Below are 20,334 nucleotides of genomic sequence, written 5' to 3' on the forward strand. Positions count from 1 at the left end.
TTGGAAACACTCAACTGTGATGAGGATAGTCTTTAACTTCAACGGGGAATAGACACGTTGGTGGATTGGGCAGACAAGTGGCAGATGAAGTTCAATGCAGAGAAGTGTGAGGTGATTCATTTTGTTGTGAAGAATATTGAGAAACAGTATAAAATAAAGGGGGAAACTGTAAGAGAGGTGCAGGAACAGAGGGACCTTGGTGTACATATACATAAGCCATTGAAGATGGCAGGGCATGTTGAGAGAGCAGTTAATAAAGCATATAGTATCTTAGGCTTTATTAATAGAGGCATTGAGTACAAGAGTAAGGAGGTTACATTGAACTTGTGTGCGGCACTAATTAGACCTCATCTGGAGTACTGCGTCCAGTTCTGGGCGCCATATTTGAGGAATGATGTGAAGGCTTTGGAGAGAGTACAGAGGAGATGCAGAAGAATGATTCCAGGGATAAAGAAATGTAGCTATGAGGATAGATTGGAGAGGTTGGAGGAAAGAAGTTGGAGAGGGGACTTGATAGAGGTATTCAAGCTCCTGAGGGGTATGGACAGCGTAAATAGTGAGAAACTGTTCCCACTCAAGGCAGCATCAAGAACGAGAGGACACAGATTTAAAATAATTAGCAAAAGGGGAAAAATGATGTGAGGAAAAATCTTTTCACCCAGAGGGTGGTTGGATTCTAGAAAGAACATCCTGAGAGGATGCTAGAGGCAGGTTCGATCGAAAAAAAAATGTGCAGTTTCAGGGGTAAGGCAGAGGAGTGGGACTAGGTAGGATGCTTTTTCAGAGAGCCAGTGAAGACTCAATGTGCCGAATGGCCTCCTTTGGCACTGTAAAGATTTTGTGATTCTGTGAACAATAGACAAACTTTGATCCTGTCATTTAACCTGTTCCATGTTTAAACAATGTTAAAAACACTTGTAAAGGACAGCAGTGAGCAAATGCGTCAAAGTACAAATATACAGCATCACAAAACAGCGGGATAGAGATAGCATTTATTTTGCTGAATTACCGAAACAGCTGTCCGACTTTGACAGACAGTAGCAAAGTTTTCCCGATTGCTCATATACCTACCAGCAGCTGGCCATAGGAACAGTCATGAAAGAATGGGGAACAATAAGCTGCCTGTCCTCAGTTGGCGTGCTATAATGGGATGGGTGAGTGGGAAGATAACAAGGACTAAGGAAAAGAGAATAGAGGAAAATCCTCAAGCAAATGTACAATAATTTGTATGAGCATTTCATAAAAACAAATGCATTTAAAATAACTGCCTTATAATTTCATCTATAACAGTTTTTCAGTAAAATAAAAACAATCAACTTACCCTGCAAAATGTTTCTTAGAGCCTGCAGTACCAAACTTGACTACCAGAGGTCAGTATAGATTTATTTACCAATTCCTGATAACCAAATTTTGATGTCTTAGGGCTGAGGTTTTGTCTTAAGAATTGGCAGTTTACATAGTTAGAGGTGTACCAAGATTGTTTCTGCAATCAAGCCAGTAAGTAATGTTTTTTAATGGGATATAAAGAACTCAGTTTGTGTAACACAATACCTTCTAGCACTTCTGCATCTTTACATACAGAAAATCACTTATATAAATGAGTTCTGAACAAATGTATAAGTACAAGAAGGGTTTTTGAGCTGACGCCCAGAATTGTTCTACTGATAAAACAGCTTCATTTTTAGTCCCATATCTGCAATGTTTTCATAAATCTAAATAGAAAAATATAACCAAGTGTTGTGTGCAGTTCCCTTGGTGGTTGAGTGTTAGCTGCATAATTAGTTGAGACATAGGGGGCTGGATTTTACTGCCACAAATTGGGCAACCGCCCCCCGACCCTGAGCATGAATGTAAAATGCAGCTGATGACATTAGATTGGCAATGCACCGTCATCATGCCAGTCACGCAAGGCGAACAGTTATGTAAATCAGAAGCCCACTCACCATTTTTAAATATCAAGTTAATAAGCTATTGAGCTTGTTGAAAAGCCAATTGTATACAATTTTTCATTGCCCAATGCATTTTTAAGCAGTCAGACAGAAATAATTTTGGGACTGCTTTACGGCAGGTATAATGAGATGGCAGGAGTGAAGAAAAGGCCTGCCACCAAGGCCATAACTGTAGGTAACACCAGATCTTGCTGGTGAAGGTGGCAGCATTTATGATTTTTTGACTTTCTTTAGCCTTCAATAAAAAGAGAGCAGAAAGCCCTTTAAATTTGTAACCATTACCAACTTCCTGTTTGTGGCATAACCCCTCTGCCGCATGACGTCCCAGCTTAGACTCCCTATTGGGCGTGGAGACCCCGTTCTACATCTGATCAGCTGCCTTCCCAATGGACAGCCTCTAACTGGCTGTCTGACGCTTGATTCAACGGTCTGAGATGGCGGGAGCAAGAGCGAGCCAACCACTCATTTTCTGTTCAGTCCCTGTCACCTTGCCAAAAAACCAGCCCAAACGGGTCACTCCTGAGCCAGTCATGGCAATAGCGTTGCTCTATCACATACACACCTGAGCTGGTCTCATGGTTTCAAAGTGGAGAAGGGAAAAAGAAAATAGCTTGGATTCCTGCACTTCATTACTCTCCTGAGACCTACATTCAAAATATGTATGCATGGACCTCAGGTGAGTATACTGTCAGGTTTAGCAGTGATGTATTCTGCACCATCAAGAGTTATATCAGAATAATGGCCACCTGCCAATACTAGCGAGTAACATTTCTCACACCCCAACAAGGTAGTCAACAAAAGAGACAAGTAGACAAAATTCATAAAATATTGCATGTATTTTAAGAAAATTTCTAACTATATCAATCATTTCAGATCTACCAAATCACTCATGCAATAATAAAATGGGCAGATTCATTGTTGGTCCTTGGACATAATCAGCTGCTTGGGCTTTGAATGAATTATCGTCTTGAGCATATGTAGTGTTAAATGTTGGTGGAAAACCATTGTGTGCTCTAATGGTGCCAACAGATCAAGCTTGAATGTTTGTGGCTTTTAATGCCTGAAAAAAGGCTTTTGTAACCAGGTTCAGCCAATGATATTTTATCAACTTGGGTCCCTGCTCTACATTTAAAACCAGAAACTGATGTGAAGAATGAAAGAAAGACTTTACATTTAGTGAGGAAAAAGAAATAAATGCCTAAATATGAAAATCAGATGAGAAATAAAAGGAGGAAGGGACTGGGGAAGGAAAAAAAGGTTTTAAAATTATTTTCATATTTTGTAGAACATCAAAATAAAAGCACAGACCAAGCTCAAGTGCTCCATTGCACCACCGTGTATTTACCACTGGTGATTCTTCAACTAGAGCAATCCATCCCAATGTTATTCTCCTGCTTCATTTTATATCCTTCTCCTTTTCAAATGCTTAACCAATTCTCTTTAAGTGATGTTACTGTCTCCCCTTCAATGCCATTTGTGGTAAAGCATTTCTTCTAAAATTCCCCTATGTCTTTTCTATTGAACATGATGAGGCCATGCCCTCTCATTGTGGTCTGCCAAACAATGAGATCAATCATATTTACTCCCCAAAAATATTAGTGTTGAAACCACCGATTGGACTCCTTTAACTTTCCCTATTTCAGTTAAAAAAAATTCAAGTCTCTCTTGTAACTATAACCTACTCCCACTCTTCGTAATAGTCCAGTGGCTCAATTATCCTTCCTATTATAGGGTGCTCAGAACCCCAATTTATATTTTAACTTTCTAAAATAGTAACAAAGCTTCCCAACTTTTCAGTGGCATTATCATTATAATAATAGAGGAGCAAACAGAATTTCAAAATAATTCTCAGATGATGGTTTTGCCTTTCCTTAAACAGAATTAAAAATAAGACAGCATCTCATTAAAATTTATGCTGCATTCACTCATACAATGTGTATGAATTCTAACGTTACTGAAGACTAGAGACATTGTTCAATTTCAAAATGTTATGTGATTACAAAAATGCATGTTTCTCACATCAGCAGCAGCACCGCTGCCTGCAGTTAGATTGTACCACCAATATAACTTAACAGGGAAAGCATTGTATTTATACAGAATAATTGCATACACCACCACTCAAGCATAGAATTTTTGAAAATTCTCATCCTAAAAATCATCTAGTATTTTGTCTCAGAAATTGCAAATTGTCAGTCAGTGTAAACTAACATTGAGCTGCCTTTAAAAAAAAAATGAATGAACCAAACTTGTAGATATATATATATATATATATATATATAGAGAGGCATTTCTGAAAAAAAAAATGCTGACTGTGTATCACAGATTGTGGAATATGCAAATCAAATCAGCCCCATTTGGAAGAAGGGAAGCTTTCGAACAAAAGAGAAGCTGTTTTTCCCTCTCTTCTTTCTGGGTTAGACTCGAGCATTTACTCAGCCACCCGTTTCTAGACAATAGTTGTAGATAACGGCTGAGATTCACAAATGGCTAAGCAGGTGGCGAGAGCATTGCCGTTAGAGTGTAGTGCATATCCTTGAGTACAGGATTGGTGTTGAGATGGTAACTATGTACAAAGCATTCCAGATAGGCATCTGGCAGTTCAGGCAATGGGGTATTCTATAAATCATGAAGTAGATACATGCAACATTCACTGTTGACAACAGCTGTAACTCAGGGAAACTAGCATGCTCTGAAGTAGTTCTTACTAATTAGCTCAAACATTTCACCTACCTGGCAGCAGTTTTGGAGAAAGTGGCTTGTTTGTAACACAGCTTGGTGCTATTGTTTAATGCATCAGAATCTAGAAATATAAACACAGGTATTTTACAGAATTAAAAATAAGATATTCAATGATTAAATAGAAAAGTAATTTCTGTAAACTCTCTCTTTTATAATGAACAATCACAGGAGTTTATCATTTAAAAGAGGTAATACCTGTCCTCTTCTCAAAGGACTACCACTATAAACTAATATCAGAAAATTTAAAGAAAACTTAGCACATTAAATTGAAATCTAGTCCTAATTATCAATGATGCATTCCAGTCATGACCAGTTGTGGAAGGCCTCAAGCGTACCGCTGCATGCTGCATGTTCCTTCTCTAGGCACACCCAGATATGGATGTAGCCACGAAAGAGAGGCAGGCAGTCAGGTTGAACGATCCCCTCAGCCTCCTGCTGCTTGTACCTGTTGACGGCCATCTTGGCCAGGCCCAGGCTCAGCCCCAGCCCCAAAAGGAGGCCCTCCAGTCTGCCCACTCTCCACCGCAATGGATGGCAAAATATCAGGCATCTGTTTTTCTGTAGGTTAACAGCCATCTTGAACTCTGATGATCGAGAAAGAAAAACTGGTGTCGAATAGCAAAGACCTCCCGTTTTTCTGCACAATATGCAACTAAAGGTTCCTAACATTAGTTGGTGAAAAAAAGTTAATGATCTCCTCAAAAAAGATATAGCTATTGCAAGAGCAATGGCACTTGGTGCCACTCCCCTGCTTTTTTCCCCATAGTTCTACAATGTTCTACTCTTCAGAAAATGATCCAAGTATCCTTTGAAAGTCACGGTTGAATCTGCCTCCACCACAATTTAGTAGGTTTTGTGGCCAAAAATAGCTTGTGTGAAAACTAAACATTGGACTGCAATATAAAAGTTTTTGGAGCCTGGAGCAACACATAAAATTGATTTTCAAATTTCTTCCACAGATTTTGCATCACATGATTGTTAAGTAATAGCAGGCTTCATCTATATTGACGTGGCAAAGATGGTACATTTTTGTCAGTGGTATATTCAGTGGTATAACATTATTATTCTCTCTTGCAATAATTGGTTACAGCTAGCATTATTGCAAGCAGAAAATATGCACATCTCAAAGTGATATAAGTATTTCAGGGGACAGACATTATTGAAGAAGACCTTGATGGTATAAAAACATTGATTGCTAATTGATGATTCAAGCCACTCCATTCAAATACAAACATGATGTGGTGCTATTTATAATATATTTACTTGCTTGGCAGATGTACTTAGGTGGACAGTTTTGAATCCTGTGTATAGTTGCCCAACTAACAAGAGTTGAAAAATGCAGTTTTTAATCGACATAAACTTGAGAATTATATCTTAGCTGAATTGCAACCAGTCAGTTTAAAGATAGAGGAAAGCGGGTTGATCGGAAGCTTTTGTGATGGCATGTTAATAAGGTCCAGTAAAGGTGATCACGTGTTCTCTATTTAAATCCTGGATCTTGCTAAATTCATCTAGGTATAGGATAGTTTTCCAGAGTGTCTGCTCACAGGGGAGGCCAGTGACACTGAACTGAAAGATCTACCTTGTATTGAAATCTCACAATGTGACAACAAAAGCTTTGAGTCTGAAAATTTCCTTCAGCACTGTAAACATCAGCAAGTAGCATTGGTGTTTCACGTGTTCTTGTACCACACTATCCTTATGCCAGAGTCGACTTCATCTGCTATGTAAGCGACTACTTCTCCGTTAGTTTAACTGTAATTAATATAATTAATATTGCTGAAATAATGAGGCCCAAAGAAATAATCCTGGCTTAGTTTTATAAATGTGCACAGGAAGGTTAAACACAGCTTTCCTAATTATTATTTCAAGCTATCAATTCAATTACAAAAATTACTCTTCATGGGTAAGCAATTTTTCATCGAAACGTCATAATAGATGGTGGGTAAAATTATAAAGAAATTAGATTTACCATGTTATATTTTAAGAGTGGAGAGGAAAAAGATAGTTACAAGTTTGCTGCTATATTGGTAGTAAAATTAAATTTCAACGTGGAGCTTTTCCACTTGATTAAATGTGATTATTGATCGCTTTGCAGAGATTGTTAATTGTCTTTTGTCACCAGATAAAGATAGAGGTCTGTTATATGTTATGTGCGACATCAAGAGCTCTTTGCAATTCCACATCTAGGCTTTTTCCTGTCCATAAGTTTCAAAATATCTGTTTGCTCGGAAAGACAATCCTTCCTCTAATCACCATTAAAATTCTGCCATTATGCCCCAGTATGAAATCAGTCTGAAATGACATGCATAACATGAGGTTGAATAGGCAATATTTTAGATGCTGAATTCCAGCTATCAAGTCTGTCACAACTTCCAGAAACCCTGACAGCAGTTGACTTACCCTACTTAATTCTTTAAGTATTGAATTACTTTGCTGCCTTCTTGCTACACAACTTTCATTGGTCTGAGGTTAAAGTCCTGCCATTTTGAGTTTGAACTAACTAAAAACAACCCTTAAAATCTGTCACACTGAATGTATTACCTCATACTCTAATACTAAACCAACAATAAGAGCAGAGAGGCCCTAAATGATCTGAAGACATTGAAACTGCTGTAAGCTATCAAGTACATTGCAACAATTTTTTTACTGCTGTTAAATATGTTAATTTATTTTTATTCAAAAAATTTTTAAACTACTATGGATATCTAATGTCAGCCACACATCAGTACAGCTCAGGTTTTTCACTTCTATGTGTAACCATTTTTCACAAGTGCAATCTGTTTCATTTTTATTCATTCATGGGAATGTGGGCATCACTAGTGAGGCCAGCATTTATACTGCATCCCTAATTGCCCCTGAGAAGCTTGTGGTGAGCCAGCTTCTTAACTGCTGCCATCCACGTGGTGTAGGTGCACCCACAGTGCTGTTAAGTCAGTGACTTGCATGATTTTGATAAGCAAAAATGAAGGAACGACAATATATTTCCAGAAAGGGATAGTGTGCAACTTGGTGGAGAACTTGCAGGTGAAACTGTCCCCCATGCGCCTGCTACCCTTATCCTTCTAGGCAGCAGAGGTCGCTAGTTTGGAAAGTACTGTCGAAAGTGACTTGGTGAATTGCTGCTGTGCATCGTACAGACGGTAAACATTGCTGCCATTGTGCGCTGGTGATGGATGAGGTGCCAGTAAAGCACATTGTTTTGTCCTGGATAGTGTCAAGTTTCTTGACTGTTGTGAGGCTGCACTCTCCCAGGTAAGTGCAGAGCATTCCAAAACACTCCCAATTTGTGCCTTGTGGATGGACAGGCTTTGGAAGTCAGGAGGTGAATTACTTGATGCAGAACCCTTACTTCTCACCTGCTCCTGTAGCTACAATACTTATGTGGCTAGTCAAGTTTCTGATCAATTGAGAGATTGCCCCCCCCACCACCACCCGTCAGGGGGAGATGGTTAGGATCTCTCTTATTGGAGATGGTATTATGACAGAGCCGATGGTAAATGCTGAGCTGTTCAAATCCCAGAGGGAAACTTCAAACAACTGTCATAACCAATTTTGCAATTTGCATGTTTCGAGATACGGGCTTTGAATTCAGTAGTGATTCACCGAGTCTCAAGAGGTTTTTATAAAACTAAATGAAACATTTATTAATACAAGAAAGATTGTAAGTGCATAGATATGTCTACAAAAGTACTACTATAATAACCACAAAAATCCCCTAATTAATTTGACTCCTGTTTACACTTCCATTAAGGCAACAGTAAAACACAAAGATTTAAACAGACCCTTGGCAAAGCACACTCTGGACAATCATATTCAAAATGAGTTTCTTTCAGCTCTGAGTCCTTGCAGACAGCGGCTTGAGGCTTACAGGCTGGAGGCTTTAGGTCATAGAATCCCTCCTTTTTACCAACAACCTTCTTTTCCTTTATACATATTTTCCTCTCTGAATGCAAATTTTCACCTTATCAGTATGTCTTTTGAACTTTGGCTCTTCTAATAATAAGACCCTTTCATAATACCCACTTTATTAGTAATCCTTGGGAAAAATAAACAAACAACATTTCTGAGCTTCACCTGGTTAGGTGTAATATTTCACTCCCTCTCTTTAATCCAAGCTACACTGGTTGTTTGTTTAAAGAAAAAAAATGCAAATTGTCCCCATATTTACCTATTTAATATTTCAAACCTACTTCTCTTCTATACATCAAAACCTCTAGATCAGCTGGCTTTAATCCAATTAAGACACACATACATACACAGACACCACTAAACTCTATTTTGAAATAATTTCCAATAACATTATAGGCATTATATCTTCTTGAAAGATGGTCATTGCCTGGCACTTGTGTGGCATGATTATTAGTTGCCACTCAGCAGCCCCAGCCTGAATATTGTCTTGGTCTTGCTGCATGTGGGCATGTGCTGCTTCACTGTCTGAGGAGTTGCAAATGGTACTGAACACTGCAATCATCACTACTTCTGATATATTGAGGGAGGAATAGTCATTGATGAAGCAGCTGAATCTGATTGGGCCAAGGACACCCTGAGGAGTTCCTGCAGTGATGTCCTCTGGACTGAGGTTATAGATTATGATGGAATACTGTGGATAGTTCACAGCATTTCGTGGATGGCTAGGTCTGAGCTGCTATGTCTATGCTGAATCTATCCCATTTGGTATGGAGTAGTACCACACAATGTGATAGGAAGGTGTTAAGGATACGATGAGATAGTTGTGGGGCGGGGGGGGGGGGGGAATGAGGTTAATCAGGGTTTCCCCTCATTTTAAATTTCACACCACTTATGTCTTTCAGGACTTAGCAAGCTCGGTAATGGTGCCACCTAGCCACTCTTGGTGATGGACAATGAAGATCTGTGCCCTTACTGCTCTCTGTGCTTCTTCCACGTGATGTTGAACATGGAGGAGTACTGATTCAACAGCTGAATGAGGACAGTGGTGGTAATCAGTAGGAGGTTTCCTTGCCCATGTCATGAGACTTCATGTGGTCCGGAGTCAATGTTAAGGACCCCTGGGGCATTCCCTCTTGACTGTATACCACTGTACTGCCACCTCTAGGGGGGCCTGTCCTGCTAGTGGGAATTCGGAGTATGACTATGTCAGATTGTTGCTTGATCAGTCTCTGGGATAGCAATTTTACCTCAAGTCTACAAATGTTATTGAGGAGGACTGGGCTGGTTGTGCATTTGTCATGTTCAGTGCCTAGGTTGATGTTCAGTTTTATTCTTACTGGATGTTTCATAGCATTTAAGTACAACTGAGTGGCTCACTAGACCATTTAGGAGGCTAGTTAAGATCACACTGCTGTATATCTGGAGTCACATATAGGCCAGCAGAATCCCTTCCCTAAAAGACATCAGTGACAATTCGATAGTTTCATGGTCATCTTTACTGACAATAGCTTTTTATTCCAGATTTGTTTAATTGTCTGAATTTACATCCCTCAGCTGCTATGGTGGGATTTGAACTCATGTCTCTGGATCATTTGTTCAGTAACATAATCACTGTGCTGCTGTTATGCAGAGAGTCAAGACTAAAGTTGCACTTAGTCCCGCTGGTTCCCAATGACAGGACAATGAGCAGCTGGCAGCAAAATCAAAGTAAACCTGTTAGATGCACAAGCATAATTTTTAAAAAAAACTAGCCTTAACAAATAGTCAAATAAGTGTATCCCAAGGATAGAATTATATATCAAATTAATATATACTTGATATCCAGAGCCACAAAGTTTAAAGGAATAGAGGCACTAACAATTACATCTGCAAATGACTGATTTATGAACTAATATATTCAGTGTACCAAATTATCTACACCTGGTACATTTGTCAATTTTTATATTTACATTTTAGAAAGAGTGGCCGGAATTTTGCCATCCTCTGAGGAGAGTTGGATGGCCAAAGGGGCATTTAAATTGGGGGCGGAGAGGGTGGGGGTTGGCAAGAGATTGCCACGTCGCCGGGCGATTCAGCCACAATTAAGCCTGGGGCAGGAAGGCTCATGGACAGCCATATCCCGCCCCGCTGCTAATTGAGGCCCTTAAGTGGACAACTAATGCCCACTTAAGGGCCTCACTCAGTGCCTAATGGAGGGATTTGGCATTGGGAAGGGGGCTGCTGAGAGCCAACCCCGTCCTTGCTGTCGGACACGCCTCTCCCCTCCCCGCCACCCCACACCCTGTGACCCCCCCCCCCCCACCCCACTATCAATTACCTGATTGGCCGGCAGCTCTTGGGCAGCACAATTTACGCCTCCTCCTTGATCCCGTGGAAGCCCCGCTATTGCCCAATCAAGAGCCTCATTGGCACTTATGTGGTGGACCTTCCCGAAAATAGGTGATGCGGGCCTTCTTGCCCGTTCTCCAACTGGACCGACAAAAATCCCATCCCCTACATTAATTTCCACCCTTTGAGTAGGGTGCATTTTAGAATCTGAATGTTGGGGTACTCTATGTGCACAGTCAGAACTGAAATGGAGGTGGGGTTGCTGTCATTGGATCATTTCTGGTTTTCTAAATTACACATTGCAACTATGAAGACTGGCATATTCTATATTAATATCATGACTAAAATTTAGAAATTTATGATGAGATGGCACACAAGAAGCCTACATGGAGCTAGGAGCAGTAGTAATCATTTGGGGGTTAAATACAGGAAAGATTCTTGCAGTTCTTCTCAAAAACGTTTTTAGGAACTGCAGCTTCTGAGCTGTGGTTGCTCAGCTCTCAGGCTTTGCCAAATATCGAGCATTGCATAGGTGACAAGACACCAATCCACAGGACAGATGTATGGTATTAATAGCTTCAAGCCAACAGCTGACATGTCTCTGCTCAGATTCCTGACTAAATCAATGTTTCACTTACGAAATCTCAAATCTGTACTGAATTAGTTCACCAAACATCTTCAGATAGGCTCTTTAAACCAAGATCTCAGTGAATTCGTTTCTGCTATGATTAAATTACTAATCTATTCAAGCCAAGTAACAATATTCTCATTCTGAGATTTGCAGCTCAACCTAATGTAAAATTTAAGTAACTGAGCTAGATTGCTTTCTCCGGACAGAAACAAAACTTGTTTTAATGTTGTATTAAACGCGATCTCGAATATTCTGAACTTATGCTCTTGAATGGTATGGTTTATTTGACAATGTTAAGATTCACTTCATAAAATGGTTAGTGCTCTCACCAGAAATATCAGATCATGAGGATACTAGATGGCATGCCACACATCCCTGTGTAGCCATGACCAAGACACAGCAATCACTCAATTCTATTTAAAAGGATGTGTGCCAATATAAAATACCAGATACCTTGTTTTAAAGTAGATTTATGGAACATATTTTTACTTAAATAAAGGACATTAAATTCAAGCAGCAGCTATCTGTTCAAATTGAAGCTAGCCCATGAGATAGTGTGCAAAAATGTAGTATGATATTTAAAATACAAAGCAACAAGCTATGCTTCAAATAAAAACAACAAATTCTTATTGTATGTGCTGGAAAAAGAGAAGATACTTATAATTCATTACTTCAATAGATCAGATAACATGTTATCGAACCACAGTTGCAATCACAAATGGATATTTTACATTTTAATATAATAAATCATTAGGCAAGTAAAGTCTGCAACAAAACACTGCTAAATGTAAATTTGAAGAAGGTAGTGTACCACATGCAAATCATCTTAGCAATTCAGTACTGCAGCAATAAGTTTCTACATAATGTTTACACCAGGGATACATTTGTCACTATCGCACAAAATAGTTAAAGTAAAGTAAAATAAGATTAGTTATTCAACCTATTATTTGTTTTAATATGAAATCATGGAGCATTGAAGCATTTACTAGTAATAGGAAATGTTGACAAATTAAATAATCACCAGACAGTAGCAACTCCATTGACCAGAAACTGAACTGGATTATCCATATAAATACTGTGGCTACAAGAGCAGGTCTCACTTCCTGACTCCCAAAGCCTGTCCACCATCTACAAGGCACAAGTCAGGCGTGTGATGGAATACTCCCCACTTGCCTGGATGAGTGCAGCTCCCACAACACTCAAGAAACTTGACTCCACCCAGGACAAAGCAGCCCGCTTGATTGGCACCCCATCCACAAACATTCGCTCCCTCCACCACCACCGGCGCAGTAGCAGCAGTGTGTTCCATCTACAAAATGCACTGCAGGAATTCATCAAAGCTCCTTAAACCCATGACCACAACCATCTAGAAGGACAAGGGCAGCAGACAGTTGGGAACACCACCACCTGGAAGCTCCCCTCCAAGTCACTCACCATCCTGACTTGGAAATATATCGCCGTTCCTTCACTGATGCTGGGTCAAAATCCTGGAGCTCCCTCCCTAACAGCACTGTGGGTGCACCTACACTTCATGGACTGCAGCGGTTCAAGGCAGCAGCTCACCACCACCTTCTCAAGGGTAACTAGAGATGGGCAATAAATGCTGACCCAGCCAGCAAAGCCCACATCCCGTGAATTAATTTTTTTTAAAAACTGTCTATTTTTAAAGCAGGCACATTTAAACATGGAAATGTTTTGTACACACCTGTGACTTGAAAGATGTAATTTGTTTTTACGGTCTCCCAAGAAATCAAACCCAATTTGGAATGACAGTGTAGGTTTGCACAGTATCTTTTCCACTTCCAAGACATAGGTCCAAATTCATGCCAGGCTAATGACATTTATGCCCCTCTCCTCTCTCTGATGGCTGCAAGGATGCTATGTTATTCATTAGGTTAAGTGCTTCAGCCGTATAGAAAAGAACCACATTCAAATTAATGATGTGCACCGAGTTAGCAGGTAGTACAGTAGGGGTGTTAAAATTGTCATTCTATACACTTGGTGTAGGAAATGGGAAAGGGGGAATAGTGACACAGATCTAATTGTTGATTGTCGCACAAAGGCGCTAGCAGAGAACATGGACTTCAGCTGGAGATAAGATTTGCATTAGGCCATGACACCCTTGGAGCCGATTAGCCTGCTAACATTCACCCTTTCGGCTTTAAAGAATGCCAGTCTGGATAATACTGCAGGGTGCCTGATGCATTTAGAACTGTATGTTATCAAGAACAGAATGCCAGAGAGTAGGAGGAGAAAAAGAAAATCCATAGACAGAAGAGAATAAGGGAAAAAAAAGTTTGGCCAGTTTCAGCGCATGTGGTCCCACAGCACAAATTGGTGCATATCTGCAATCTTACTCAACAGCCACAGGATGGACTTCACAGAAAGTGGGCTAGTAGTCGTTACGCTTCTGATATGGGATTATAGTGTTGCCAACACAAAATAAATAACAACCTGGTTCTGAATTTCATTTATATAATTTGACCGGGGGGGGGTACTTGATGCTGACAGTGGGAATAGATTGTGCTGACATGCCTCACCTTGATGAATGCACACACACATGGCAGAAAAACATTTTTATTTGTCTCCCGGATACTTAACTAGAACTCATTCCAATCAAGTTTACACTGTATGTTGTTAGGCTTTTTACAAACTATGCTTTGTCCTCTTTGTACATTGGCTATTTCTGCCAAACAAAACGTTTTCAACCTAATCACATATTTTTGTGCAATATTAAAAAAAGGGTACACAACTTTTTCTATTATCCATCAAGTTTTTAATCACGTTCAGTAGCTGGCTCTTAATCAGTTGGCAGAGAAGCTCAGCTTTTGTATGCAACAGCAGCAGTTGCTTGCACAATGTAAAAAAACAAGGAATAACAGATTCGGCAAGCAGCAGACCATATGTTTCTGAGTAAGCATCGTTTACTGTGAGTTCTACACTATAGATTAATAAAGCCAAAATAATTGAGAAACAATTTTAGCACAGAATGCACCTGTTGTACAACAATCATCTGCCTCACTAAATCAATTTGATATGTTTGGACTCTCACACGATCTGCTACACTTATGTATTAAGTGCATCACAGTTACAGCCTACTCACTGGATAATTAATGTTTGCCAAGACTAAAATTCTCTCCATTCACAAAGCTTAAATTCTCTAATTAATTTTTATTCCTATAATTCAGGAAAAATATAAGGGTAATTTTGATTTAGTGTGTGGATTTTCTATCTGAATCATCCTATAGACATTTACAACTGCTATTACCAATCCACTATGGCATTACTCATGGATTTATAGATTAGCTTCTTGCCTCACCCATTGTTACTTATGGGTAAATTCAGTAGTGCAGTCCTTGCTCTACACCAGTTCTGTTGCAATGTTTTCTCTTGGTGTCTTAGCTTATGCTGCAACGCACAATACTTGCCCCATTTCAATGATATCTTAAATTATGAAGCTGCTATTCACCATTTCACAATGTTGTCATGATTTGATCTGCTGTACATTTGTACATCATCTTGGCAAATTGCTATCCAGCACTGCTTTCTGTTTGATTTTCTCTATTCTGGACGTGGAAATTAAGGTGCAAGGCAATTCAATTTGTATACCTCGCTATTTTCATTAGCAAACTCCTTGCTTTAACTAATTGTTTTTTATGAAGAATTAACTTGAAATTTGGCTGCTTTGTATGATTTTGTTCTAATTAATTTGTCGTGTGAGGTAGTTAACATGGTCCTATCCTGGCATTTGGTCGATATCTACTAACAAAGAGACACAAAAGAGCGTAGCACAGGCCTGTGTTGATCATGCAGCATAACAAACCAATTAACATACAACAGTGTGCAGTATTATCTTGGAAAGTATTGCTCTCCAAATTATTAGTGCCACTTTCCATGATGAGTTAAATTCTATAACAACAATGTTATCCTCTGTTCATGAAAATATTAATGGTATTCAGGGTTATATCAGGGTTACTTCTCTTTACAATGTTTAACAAATAACACTAATATTGCAGAGTAACAGCAATGGGCTGCATTCTACGTGGGGGGCAGGGGCCGGGGGTGTGGTATGGTAGGGGAAGGAAGTCTGCCAGAAGCCCACAAGTTCAGAGGAAGCCTGACTCACAGCCATAACATGCTGTGGGCAGGCAAAATTGGTTGAGTGGGACATCTACCCCCGGGTGGGAGGAAATCCCACCCTCGGGAGCTGCTGGTCAATTTGATTGGCTGGCAGCTCCAGCAGTTTTGGCAGTGTCAGAGTTCAGTAGTGGGCGCTGCTGGGACTGCAGAAAGGAAGACTAACAAGATCATAGCTCTCCCAGAAAGGTAAGTCCTGGGTTTTTAGGGCAGGGAGTTATCCTGGAGCCCAGGGAAGGGGGAGGGGTTATGTAGGGAAGGGGGAGTGGGGGGTGGGGGGTGGGGGTTTGGGCGGGTGCCCCCGGTGTACACAGAGCACCCACTAAATGGTGACTCCCCCCCCCTTCCTTATGCCCTTTACCATCTAGGACATAAAAAAAACTGCCTGCCCACTCCTGACATATTATGGTGTGAGCAGTGTATTATTCAGGCAAATAGGCTTGCTAACAAGCCTAATTGACCTTTAATTATTTATTTACATATGGTGGGCAGGCTGCCGATTTCAGCATCCGCCCACCTAGCGTATTATGGGGGTGAGCTCGGGAGTTGGAAGGAAGGTGATGGGCTAGCCACCCAGCCTATTTTACATGATCCCTTGCCGAAAAAAATCCAGCCCAATGTTACTAATCTGTATTACTCTACATCATTATTCCCCTCAATAAAATTGCATACTAGTATCTTCATTACAGTTTTATTTCAGTCATACATAAAAACGGACTTTGATTAAAAAGGAAAAAATAGACGTTTCAATTATTTTAGAATATTATCTATCTGTAGCAGTGCATCGTACTTTAAACACTGAATAAATAGACTCAGCTTTGAATCATGTACTTTCTAATTTATTGTATTATCTACAAAAATGTTCCCTTCTGTTATATGTATGAATCTATAAAATTAGCAACACACTTAAAACAGAAACAGGCCATCTCTGGAATACAGTGAAGCCTGAATGCAGTTTCCAATTAAGGAAGTTCAGAGAGGTGTGAAATTTTGCACAATTATAAATTTAAGCCCCAGGCATTGAAATTTGTGGACTTTCATTTTATAATCAGTTAAGGTAAGTTAAAAATAAAAACTGCAATTACCCTGAAATCTAAAGTAGTAAAACCACATGTACAAACCACAGACAACCATCACCTAGAAAATGGATTTTACCAGTGAAGGACTTCCAAAAGCAGTTAAATTCTATATATTTCACTGGCTGAAATCTGCAAAACAACAACTATAGCACCACCTTTAACATAATGAAATGTTCCAAGATGCTTCATGGGAAATTATAAAACAAAGTATGACACCAAGGCACATAAGGAGATCTTAGGGTAGTTTGATCAAGGAAATAAGTTTTAAGGAGTATCTTAAAGGAGGAAAGCAAGGTAGAGAGGCAGAGTGATGCAGTGAGTATTTCCCAGAGCTTGGGGCCTGGATAACTGAAGGTACAGCCACCAACAGTAGAGCAATTAAAATTGGGGCTGCATAAGAGGCTAGAATCAGAGAAGTGTTGATATCTTAGAGGTTGGTGGTATAGAACTTGAAAATTGCTGAAGAGAGAAACATGTTGTAGAAGTTTTTCATCTTGCGCTCTTCAGGACAAACGCAAGAATGCCAAATTTCAAGCACAACAACTTATACAGAGGGGAAAAGGGGCACTGATAGGTGGCAAGACGACTCTGATCAGCTGAGGCGTTACTGTGGAAAAGCAAAGGAGAGCTATAGCCTCCACATGCTTCCAGACAATTCAAAGGAGGCGCAAGACTTGAACACATTCCTTTTGTTTGCACAGAGTGGATCCCCGTGGTATAAACTGCCATGATCGTTTGAAATTTTGCACTCTTGCAATTGTCTGATGACTACAAGTTTGAGGGACAAAAAGCTTCGGCAATATTTTGGAGGGTTGTGGGGCTGGAGGAGATTAGAGAGATGGGGGCGGAGGGGCAAGACCATTGAGGAATTGTAAAATAAGGATGAGAATTTTAAAGACAAGTTGTTGCTTGACTGAGAGCCAATGTAGGTCAGCAGGCAGAGGGGTGATGAGGGAACGAGATTTCTGAGAGTTAAGAAACAAATAGCAGAGTTTTAAAAAATCAGACGATCATGTTGCTGAGTTAAACACCAGCTGAGTGAATTATCAACAGCACTCTGCAATTGTGCAAAGTGCACAGATCTTTTGTGACTTGTTAATACTTCCACTAGGAAATGGTATTTTTCTGCAACTCATAATTGCCAAGTAACATTGGGTTATTTCTCAAAAAATATATATCTTTTAAAAGGTATCATTTGACTTTTGAAGTGGAAAAACTTTCAAAGCCAATGGCACCCTTGCTTTGATCAAACTGAAGAGTCTTTAGAAGAGCTTTTGCCCAACAGGGCTAATTACAGTCATGTCCCAAAAGACACTTCTTTCATTCCTTCAGTCTAACATGAACTGTAGCTCAATATGCACAGAAATCACACCAATTTTATGAGCATTATATAGTTTATAAAATTCCATCATGAGGCTATATCCCAAATTGAGTGAAGCATACAGAAATGTCAGCATTTGAATATAACAGACATTTATTGTACCTTTATTCAGTCACGTTCTCAAGATTATTCACAGATGTGAACAGAATTTTGGAACAAAGTAAAAAAGAACATCTCCTGGATTTTAAGAACATTACCTGGTGTAGGTAGCTCCCATCTGTTTTGGATATGTCAATTAATCTTTAACATTAGTTTATGAGTTTTTTTGTTGTTGCATCCAGTATTTTTTTTGTTGAGTAGGTACATACTTTTGAAGTTACCTTATGAAAGGACAGAATACTGCAGGATATCACACTAATGATAGTGTGTTGCTCTTTCATTTACTTTCAAAAATGTGATTTCCTGTTGACCAAAGAACACTGGACTCTGTGCCTGTGCCAATAATAATTAAAGACTGCCAAATGGCAGGGACAGAAATCATTATTATGTGGCCCACACAACCAGCACAAAGAACTGAAAGTCAGCAGGCAGATAAGCAGTGCGAGTGATAGTGTTAGACTGCCAATTAAAAAAGTCAAGTAGAAATGCAAGCTCTGGCTTCCATTTGAGTTTCCCGACCTTCACTGTATGAATTTTATCAGTTCAATGAGGGTCAGCAAGCTATAAATCCAGTCTAGCCCAATCCTATCCCCATTCCACATGTTAACAGTTTCTAGTAAGGCTGACTGGGTAGGAAGCAGGAATTCAACCACTGGATGATTAATCTTCTCTATAAACCGGGGACCACAAGGTCAATTGTAATGTCCGTCAGCAGTGCAGCTGAAACCTACCACCTCAGCATAATGATCACATTTTGGCACCTTCCTAATCTGTGTGGCTGAGTATCCTGTGCCATCAATCACCACTAACCTATGACCCCCAATCCTTCCTTTACATGGTAATAAAGTGTGGTTATTCAGATTGGAGGAAGGTAGAAAGGATCAGTGCTGGGACCACTAAGACTCAATTTACCTTAATGATTTGAACTTAAAAACAAGTAACTGAAAATTAAAATTTTCATATGATGCCAACCTTGTAGCTAACACAGAGTAAGAATGCAACATAATAAAATTTGTAGACTGGGTAATTAAGAGGCAAATGAACATTAATATAGATAAATGTGAGGTGATGCACATTGGAAGGAGAAGTAAAGAAAATTATTACTTAAAATGGTTAGAATTTCAAGCTCACTACCACAGTCAGTGGATGAGGCAAATAGCTGAGATGTTTTCAAAAGGAAACTGAATGAGTACATGAGAGAAAAGGGAATAAAAATATGCTATCAGATTTTCTCTCAAATCAGATTGAAACTTATTGAGTAGGTTTAGATCCAAAAAGTCCCTTATTTGGTTAAATTATTCCTTCCACCATCCTATCTCTGGAGTTCCATCTATCCATTCTAATATTTTAACCCAGCTATATGAAATTAATATTGAGCCTTTCATCTCAATTATGTTTATTAAGCTAATTGCATTTACCGTATAATTCCACTCACCAATTCAGGTCCATCATTTTTTTTTCTTACATTAACAGAAAAATGCTTATGCTAAAGCAAAATACTGCAGGTGCTGGAAATCTAAAGAAAAACAGAAAATGCTGGAAATACTCAGCAGGTCTGGCAGCATCTGCAGAGAGAGAAACAGAATTAATGGACTGAAAAGTCAGTCGTGAGCCTGCCTACCCAAAAGACGGCTGCCCAGCAGCTATTTTTCGCTGACAACGACCTTAATTTTGAGATTTCTGCCCCCATCCGGACGGAAGCCCCACCTTAGTGAGCTGTCAACCCCTAATTAGAGAGCTGTCGACTAATCTGATTGGCTGGCAACTCTGTAGTCCCAGCAGCACCAGGTTTGAGTGGTGGCCACTGCTGGGATTACAGGTAATTCTGAAGCAGTGATCGACCCTGGATTATAATGTAAGTCTAGGGTTTTGGACCGGCGTAGCTGGCAAACCCATGAGAGGGGTGAGGGGGTGGGAGCCAGATTTGAAAATCCAGGGGGAGGGTTAAAGGACGGGTATGATCTTGAGTGGCTACTCAAGCGCCTCAATAGGTCCAAGGGCGGACAGGCTGCCAGACATCTTTGCTGCCCACTGTAATATGAGAGCCAGGTCAGGAGTGGGTGGGGAGGCAGTGGAAAG

At 39.8% G+C, this 20,334-nt stretch overlaps 1 protein-coding gene across 8 annotated transcripts in view; it reads right to left on the reverse strand.

Moving 5' to 3' along the window:
- Positions 1–20,334, reverse strand: part of fam49a (family with sequence similarity 49 member A) — a 224,647-nt gene that overhangs the window by 77,247 nt on the left and 127,066 nt on the right. For 5 of the 8 annotated variants that reach the window (XR_005943058.1, XM_041188229.1, XM_041188224.1 and 2 more), the window contains one exon: positions 4,680–4,749. The gene's annotated coding sequence lies outside the window, so the exon portion shown is untranslated. Of the gene's footprint in view, positions 1–1,071; positions 1,141–1,321; positions 1,343–4,679; positions 4,750–20,334 lie in introns of those variants that run through there. The other 3 variants (XM_041188227.1, XM_041188228.1, XM_041188225.1) reach the window with 2 other exon arrangements.

Source organism: Carcharodon carcharias, chromosome 5 (assembly GCF_017639515.1).
Source record: "Carcharodon carcharias isolate sCarCar2 chromosome 5, sCarCar2.pri, whole genome shotgun sequence".
Classification (NCBI taxonomy): Eukaryota; Metazoa; Chordata; class Chondrichthyes; order Lamniformes; family Lamnidae; genus Carcharodon; species Carcharodon carcharias.